Consider the following 10,013-nt stretch of genomic DNA (forward strand, 5'->3'; position numbering starts at 1 on the left):
AGCTTGTGAAAAACTCAATTCATGTCCACCTATAGCTCGAATTGTCCAACCTGAGCCCAACTCAAACGTAAATTTGATGCACTGAGATTGGGCTCAAGCTTGGGTTGGTGAATCAACCCACACTAAAATTCAATAAAAATGTATGAATATATGTATGATTTATAAAAAACAAAAGTATGTATTCATATATACATATACATATGTATTTTTAAATGCTTAAATGTATACATAGTTTGAGCTACCTAACGGCTAAGCTTGGGCCTAGCCTAAAAACATAAATAAATAAATAAAAGCTTGAACTTTTGGGTCCAAGCTTAACCTAAGGACTAAAAGTCCAAGCCTAGCCCATGTAAAATTATGTATTAAGTAGGATTAGACTTGAGTGGGGCCCACCCTAGTTGCACTTGTAGACAACCAACAAAAATTTGGGCCTAATAAAACATTTGCACTTTTCTAGACCTAGAAAAAAGTTGATCCAACCTAACTTGAAAAAAGTGAGGTAGGGTCCTCCATCTAGTGACCTAAAGGTAGAATGGTTGAAAAAAGTGAGGTAGGGTCAAGTTGTGTCATGTGTCACTTATCTCCAAAAATGTTTTGTTTTTTCCTATTTTTTTGAAATTGATGTTGATTTGAACGATTGAACCATTAACTAGACGATTAAACCCATATTTTTGGGTAAAAACCCATTGACTTGGTCAAAGGTTAGCTAACCCAAGCAATTAAACCATTGACTTGTCTAACATGTGGGACAATCCTAACCTAAATATTTATGGTTAATCTCTAGCCTTTATCAACCCAACCCGAAAAAATGACCCAAAAATTCCTTCACCCAACTTGAACCCGATCCAAGCTGACCCATTTCCAAGTAGACATTTTCATGGGTCGGGCTGGGCTTTGCCTCTGTATTAACAGAATATACTCAGGCTCGAGCCCGAGCTTGGACCAACCATCAGGCCTAGCCAGAAAATCCTTATATAAAAACTGAAGCCTGAGCTCGAGCCCAAGCCCAGCCAGAAAATTGGAAAAATATTTCTTTTTTCTTTTTTTTTATTCAATAAAAAACTATTTTATTTACATTAAAAGACCTCAAAACCTAAAAAATAATGGAATATCTCACTATTACTTGAAAAAAGAGAAGAATAATAAAGAAAAATATTAAATATTTATTTATTATATAAAATATATTTTTATTATATAATACATTATCAAGTTGGGCTTGGCTTGGGCTCGGATCGGGCTTTTTTGGCAAGCCTGACCCAAAAAAAGGTCAGGCCCGATCCTAAGCCCGTAGGCCTGAAATCCTGTCCAAGCTCGACTTAGATCGGGCTAGCCCATTGGGTTACCTGGCCCATGAACAGGTTTATTTCCAAGTCTACATTTTGCACATCCATCTAAATATGCCTATTTTTGCAAAGTTTCAATGGAGGGTTTTCATAGGGCTTGATCTTTCAATCCAACAATTTTGATTGTCTATGAGGGCCACTCCTTCGGCCACATTAGATAAAAAGTCATTCACACACAACGTAAATTTAATAACAATAAATGAGGGTATACCTAAGATTGGAAACTAAGAGATAACTCAATGACTTCCTCCATAAAGTGTGATGGGCAAAATAAAGGAGTGCATCCAAAGTCTCATGTGATAGGAAAATATCACTTTGGAAAAAAGGAAAATTCCATAAAACATTTGTAAGGAACAAAGGGCAAGTATGGGAGTGCTTAAAAATTAGTGTTTATTAAAAAAAACACTTATTTTGGGTCAGGACCACACCAATAAGCACTTATTAGCATTTGGGAAATAAGCCTGAAATAAGAGTTTATTGAAGAACTCCAAAATTCCAGCTTTTTAAAAGTGCTTATTGTATAAGCACTTATTCGAAATTTTGGTTCTAAAATACTCCTTGGTTAGATTTCAAAATGTCACTTATGCCCTTTGATCGACCAAAAACATAGGTTTTGGCTCTTCAATAATTTTTTCTCCATTGTCTTCTCCATCTAGTAGTAGAGTTACAACTTGGTCGATAAACCAGGTAAGGTATCCTCTCTTTTCATTTTCTCATCCTCAAATGATCAACTAGGTAAAGTGTTTCTTTTTTTTTTTCCATTTTGTTCTTTGAACCAGCCATAATTTGGATAGTTTTTTCTCCACTGTCTTCTCCAAAGTTCAATAGCGGAACTATAGCTCAAACTGATCAACCAGGTATGGTTTCCTCTCTTTTTGTTTTCTCATCCTCAACCAATCAACCAAGTAAAGTGTTTTTTTTTTTCTTTGAACCAACCCTAATAAGATTTTTTTTCTTTGTTCCAAGTTGGGGTTTTCCAAGCTCCAAGTTGAATCTATGTCCAAGTTGATGAAGGCCTCTCTAAACTTCCTTTTTTTTTCATTTTAAAAATCTAATATTGAACACAGATTTGTTGCCCTGAATCTCACCATTACTTTTTTGTTGTGAATGTCGACTCAATCTTTGTGATTTTTCCCCTTGGGTTAAAATTGTCTTTTTAAATGAATAAGTGATTATTGGAGAAATAGACCACCTAAAACCTATTATGAAATAAGTGATTATTTTTTAAAATAAACACTTGAAAAAGCTGGGTGCCAAACACAAATAAGTGCTTATTCGAATAAATACTTGTTTTAAGCACTTATTTTTAAAAATAAGCACTCCCAAACTTGGCCAAAGACTATGAAATAAATGCACATATATCCTGTCCAATTAACAAAGGAACATCGCATTCCATGATCATGTGGGTTTTACATGACAGAAACCCATTTACAAAGGAACCTAGGAATAGATCCAATATCCAATATAGGTGATAAGTACATTAAAGGGAAATTTAGCATTTCTTTTTCATGTTTGTTTTGATTTTTCTTCTTTCACTAAGAGGAAATGACGCCTTGAAACACATAATCCAAATTTCAATTCAAATTATTTGCTCTTAGATTTCTGAAATGCGTTTATAAAAATTTTAATTGGAAGATTATGGTGCTGGTCAGGTTGGGTTGGTATCAAATTAAGCCCATGTAAAGTTTGGATCAGGGCTCCATGAGTCCATTCTGTTGGATCAGATTGGGTAGAAGCAATGGAAGGTTGAGTCGGGGTGAAGGCAAATTCATACCAAACCTAACCCCTTGATATCCCTTGCAATGCTGCATAGGGTTTGAGGAGCCTTTCAAGTTGTCGACCTTATCTATTGACGATCAGTTCAAGAAACCCAAAACAATTGTTGGATTTTAATCTCATTGGAGATTAAATCCAATGGGGTTTTATTGATTAATTACATAAAAACCTGCATATATATCTTGAAAATAGTTTTTAAATCTCACATTAAAACTAGTTTTCAAATTGTTTTTCTTCTTTAAGGCCTTATCCCACATTGGAAAATTACTAAACCTATTGAATTTTTAAGTAGGAGCTTGTTTACACTCATTAGAATTATAAGAGAAGAGTATTGAGGTCTGCAATTGTGCAATGCACATGCATACATGTGTGCAACGCAATGAGGCGCACTTTGCTCACACCCGTGTGGTTCGTGCAAGGTGGCATTGATTTTTTAGTGTGAGGGTTAAACCGCACCAAAGGGTGCAATTGATGTTGAATCATGACCATTGATTTTTTAAGAAAATCCAATGGTCACGATTTGATTGGGTGTGATTAAGAGACATTATTCAAAAGTTATCAGTCATTAACTGTTAACTAATTTTGAACAATCACAAAGTTTGAAATTGTGACTGTACAAAGAGCCTTTTTGATCTAGCCCCTTCTTCTTCAAGATGACTCTCTAGAATTATATAAGGAGTGTGAATCAAGCAAATGAATACACATGTTTTCGAAAAATCACTCTTATCTCTCTCAGTCCGATATGCTATTATCTCACAAAAGGTTTCTTAGGAGATTCTTTAATTTTGTTGGTTGCAGATTCTTGCCCAAGGCTTTGTTGTATCTTGGGAATAAATTTTCCTGTACCCCAACAATAAACTCAATAAAATTGAGTGGGAGAAAATAACATTCTAAAGAAAGTGTCTTTAGACACGCCTTAAAGCTTCTCTTCCAAGTTTTCGTAACCCCAATTCCCAACAATAGTGATATGGAATTTTGGTCTCTCGTCAACGTTAGAATGACCATGACAAGTTCTTAAAACTAATGAGTTGATTTTTCTTTCTTCTTTTTTTTTTAATTTTTTTGGCACATTAGAACATGGGTTCCATGAATTTGCTTACATTAATTTGTTACATCTTCCTAGAGGCTTCATCGTATGGTGATTTGAAAGATGAAGCTACAAAGATACTATACCTTAACTCGTAATAATAGTCCCATCATGTTTTTGATTTCTGATATATTAAATATCTTTTAATTGAGTCCAAATCACCTGCCAACAAAATGTGTCCCAACACCCTACTAACAACATCTGATACCGTACATCTCATACATGGTGGGTCCTAGTTTTATAGCGAAATATGCGGTAATGTGTCGGGTCAAGTTGGTAGGGTGTTGGAACTTGTTTTGTTGGCAGGTGATCCTAACTCCTTTTAATCTTAGGGTCTGTTTGGTTCACAATCAGAACCAGAATTGGAATTGGAATCGAAATCCTTCAAAATTGGAATCAAAATGGTCTATTCCCAAAGGAAGGAGAGGGAATGACCATTCTCTCAAATAGATGAATGTCATTCCACCAGAAATGGGAATGGAATTCCAAATCCATCCATCCAAATAGTTGGATTATTCCAATTCCAAATCCTTATTCCTATGAACCAAACGAGGCCTTAGTTTATCCATTAAACATTTATTTTCTGAGCCACTGAAAGTTAAAAGCACAGCAATCAAAGATAGGTTGATCTGTCAACAGATATGGTATTATGTCTTAGCAGTAACCTACTATAATAGAGACTATGATCTAACATGGGCTCAGCCCACAATTCCCACTTAATTTTTCTAATAATATAATGTAGGTCATAGTTAGATTAGTGAATAATTGAATGGTGCTCGATTATTTATTTAATATAAATAATTTTATCTTCAATATATATATATATATATATATATATATATATATATATAATTTAGTAGGTATTTGGTATAACGTTCTACTTGTATTTTAATCGATTCTAGAGCACACCATGACGTCGGGATGTTTTTTCATCAAGTTAATTTGATTTTAAAATCAGCAATCCATAGTTTTAAAACTCAAAATATAATAAATTCATGAAGACATTCTGCATATTCCCGAATCCCAACCACACCAGTCTTTTGAAACATATAATTTCAAGTTTTCACCCATATCGCAGGAGGGCACAGTGGTTTAACACACATCACACCTACTTTACACTTAAGACGACCACCATACGGTTTGGTAGGATTTCTGAATTTAGAGATCAGATGAAATCATAAACCGATTTTTAAAATTTTCCAAATCGAATTAGACCATTCTTACCAAAATTTCAATTTGGTTCAGACGTTGTACATCATATAATGAACACCCCTACAGATTGAGGGTGAGGGGACCAGCCGGCTAGGGCTATTACCTGTTGGGCTTGGGCCTGGGCCGAATAAGAAAATTTCATGTGCATTAAATATGCAGTGCATTGTCTCAACAAAACTACCAATCCAAATGGTATGGTCCGATCTGGTTAGCACTTAGCACAACCAGAACTGATGCTAAGTTGCTAACCAGATCTGAAATGAGTGAAGGTTAGAGTGCGGATCCACTCCCAACAAAATGATTGTTAGCCATCTGAAACACACCTCACTTTTACTTACATGGTGTTTGGAAGTGTGGATGTTTTTTGGGACCGATTTTCAAGAAAAAATGTCAATGCTTCCAAGACCCATTCTTAAAAAAAAAAAAAAAAAACACTTCTGCCATGTAGGCAGTGAGAAATACTATGCTGTTTGGTAAGGTGATTTTTATCACCATTTTTCATATTTGTGCTGACAGGTAAGCACCACATAGGATACACATCGGTCAACCGTTGGGGGAAATGGTTCACCGATGCTTGGCATTTCATACAACGTGGGGTCCCGATTTTCGAGGCATGCCTGATTTTTTAATAATCGGCTGAATCAAACAATGAGATACATAGGCGTTTGTTGAAACGCCTATATGGATCCGACGTGGCATCGTTTTTTTTTTAAAACGGCCACGGTTCCAAACATCCCCCTAATCACTTTCCCACTTGAACAGGAATACAGGATCCCACGCTCTCTCCAAACCCCTGGCAAATGGCTACACTGAAGGTCCAATAATTAATTTAGCAGATGTAGAAGAGGATTTCACATTGGCGTTCCATAGCACATCCCAACTATGTATTGGAAACATCTCCTAATAACAATTACGGAAAATGTTTGCAATGCACGCTGAGATGTGCATTGGGCGCCTTAGAATTTTAGAATTGGGTAAACTATTTATAGTTTTATACCTCCCCTGACATTTCTGATAATTACTTAAACCGCTCCCCTCACCTTTAAACGTTGCAAAGACCTTGTCTGAGGCTCTGACTTTTGGTGTAAAACCTGCTTAGTTACAAGTTACAAGTTAGAAACTTAACAGAAATATAAATTTATTGCTCTAATTTTTTAAAATACCCAAATTACCCATGAATCATGCCTGGGTAACATACTTGATGAGGCAACAAGGCGTTATACAGTACTTAAACCTCCCTGATGTTTTTAATAATTACTTAAACCTTCCCTCACCTTTTAGGATGCAACAAGGGCTTATACAGTTCAAGATTTCAATGAGACAATGTTGAAGTTGAAGAGTTTAAGTCAGCGCAAAGAATGATGACTTAGAACTAATATGTCGGAATCCTTCAAACAAGTGGATAATGGAAGTTAGGGACAAGCCCATAATATCTCTCTTTTTTAGTGCATAAGGAGAAATCGGATGGTTAAGGTGATGAGCAGATATGAAAACATTTCAAATGATAGCAATGTTCTTCTTCCAACGTTTAAAAGTGAAGGGACGTTTAAGTACTTATCAGAATCGTCAGGGGAGGTATAAGTATTTTACCCTAGCATGATTGGCATGAGTAATTTGGGTGTTTTAAAAAATTTAGAGTAATAGATTTATATTTCTTTTAAGTTTCTAATGTGCAACTAATGGAAGCGGTCAGTAATCATATTTTACACCAAAGGTCAAGGGAGGTTTTTGCAACGTTTAAATGAGGAGAGATTTAAGTAATTATCAAAAACGTCAGGGGAGATGTAAGTATTTTTACCCTTTAGAATTTTGTATTTTTTAATTTTTAAAATAAGAAATTAAATATGTATTTAATTCACACACAACCAATTGGGTTAAGAAACTAAATGTAACATAGTTATGTTTTTAAAACCAACCCATGCATTGAAGAAAGAAATGAATTTTGGGTGAAAGACAACCACATTATTAGTGGTAAGTGATTTTATCATTGAAAATGAATCACCACAAGAAACTCCAACTTTTCTTGCTATTTCTCTAACCTTTAAGATCTGACCATGGTGGATAATTCCCATGCTTTGAAGCAACCGACTACAGGGTTTTGATAAATGGATCATATTAGGGTAATAATTGGTTGGGTGCCCTAGAATTTTCGCAAAATTACCACCATTCGAGTAAAAAAGAAATAAAATAAAATAAAGTAGAAATTATTGATCGGGCAAGGATGAATTTATGCACGAATTGAGATATTCTGCCAACAAAACATGTTTCAACACCCTACCAACAAAATCTAACACCACACATATGGCCATGAGACTAGGAGGCACCATAAAAGTAAGACCCACAATGTATGAGATGTGTGATCACCACGAAACTAGGAGGCACCATAAAAGTAAGACCCACAATGTATAAGATGTGTGATGTTAGATCATATCGGTAGGGTGTTGGAATGTATTCCATTGGTAGGTAATCTACACTCCTTATGCACATGAGCGACTGCACATGCAAATTTTGTCTCCTCTAATGAGACATGCGACTTGCCATCATTTGTTGGAAGCGTGTTTGGATCTGATCTGGACTAAGTGCCATTCCTAGGGCATAGCACGTTTACATTGGAAGATTGCATCAGTGCCCTACAGGCACCCCACGTATACATCTCAAAATGCATTGGAAACATCTTTCATACTTGCTATTGGGATATATTCCCAATACACAGTTGGGATGTGTTGTGAGGCATTATGGGGTGCCAATGTGAACTCTTTCCATGGACATCGGGTTGAAGAATTAATTGTGGATGAATTGAGATCTCCTGCAAATAAAACGCATTCCAACACTCTACCAACTAGATTTGACACCACACGTCTTACAACAAAACTGGGGTCTACCATAAAAGTGGGACCCATCATGTATGAGATGTACTAGTAGCCCCCTTATAAATTGTATCCTGCCTGTGTATTTGGCATCAATTCACGGTCAAGATTCAGTCCACCCCTAGAGTGGAGCTCTAGATTTCTAGGGGTGGACTGAACTATATAAAACCCCATTAACAAGACATGATCTGACATTGCACATCTCACTATAAAACTGGGGCCCACCATAAAAGTGAGACCCATGATGTATGAGACGTACGATGTCAGATGATGTTGGTAGGGTGTTGGAACATATTTTGTTGGCAGGTGATCTGGGCACCCAATAACAATCCAACTCCCAAGTTTTCTCTAGTACATCCGTTCGAGTTGGAATGGGGGGGCTTCCCACGAATTGGGGTCTGCTCCCCTCAACACATCCCCTCATACCCGGGAGATGTTCCTAATAGGGGTGCAAATGGATCGGACCATGATTTGATCCGATTTGGTCAAATTCGGATAACCCCAGTTCGAATCTTCAGACCAGATTCGGATCACTCCATATCCGATCCGGTATATGTTATATATTTATTTATATAAATATATATATAATACATACAATATGTTATTTATTTATTTATAAATATATTATTTATATTGTATTTTTGTAAATTTGTTATATCATTTATTTTTTTTATAAAAAACATGTATATGATGAAAATAATTTAAAAAATACCTATACTTTTGTTTTTCTTTATTTAAATTGGTATGTTTTATTTTTCTTTTAATAATTTATTATTTTTTAAAGAAAACAACTTGGATCAGATCAAATCCAAAGATCTGACTTCTCGATTGGCGATTGGATTCGAATTCAGATCCTTGTCTATCAGGTTCGATCAAATCTTCGGATCGAATCGGGTCTAATATAAATAGTGTCATACTGGATTTGGATATATCCTTATTAGAATCAAACCTGATCCGATCCGTTTGCATCCCTAGTGTCTAGTGCACAAAGGGGATGTGTTGTGGTGTGCGGCTTATGGAGAGCCCGTTTGAACTCTGAACTCCGTCCCGATGTGAGATTGACTGACGTGGAGTTTAACTACAACGAGGTTGCACTTTCACTTGCCACATGCAAGATTCATATGCGTCCATAATCGCTTGGAAGTTGGAGGTTTCTTTCTTGTAAGAATCGGATCAGAAATTCAGAATCTGTAAAAACAAATTACTTATGTACATTAATTAATTTAGGGAAAATTCCCAATTAGTACCTTGTACTTTGGGCCTAGTGTCACTTTGGTCCCCCAAACTTTAAAATGCGACAATTCAATACCCGAACTTTCAAAATGTGTCAATCTAGTACCTATCATTAACCAGACCGTTAATCAACAGTTAAGTGACATTTGAAAGGACACAAATGTCCTTTGATTGTTATCTAGTTTTCTTTATCAACCATCTATATGTTGATAAAAAGTGAACAGTCTCAAATCCTTGCCTCTTCTATTCAAGAAGGTTATGGTTAGTTTCTATGGGAATTCTGATGACTCCAACTTTCTTTAATGGAAGAGAGAAGGATTTGGGACTGTTCATTTTTTATCAACACTTGGTATGGTATATAAAGATAATTAGATGATACTTGAAGGATATTTATGTCTTTTCAAATGGCACTTAATGGATACTAATATGGAATTTTTTTTGATGCAAAGCTTCCATTTCTCCTCTCGCACTTCTTCCATCCATGATCCATGGTTC

Source organism: Nelumbo nucifera, chromosome 4, assembly GCF_055504915.1.
Source record: "Nelumbo nucifera cultivar China Antique chromosome 4, China Antique-T2T, whole genome shotgun sequence".
Taxonomy (NCBI): domain Eukaryota; kingdom Viridiplantae; phylum Streptophyta; class Magnoliopsida; order Proteales; family Nelumbonaceae; genus Nelumbo; species Nelumbo nucifera.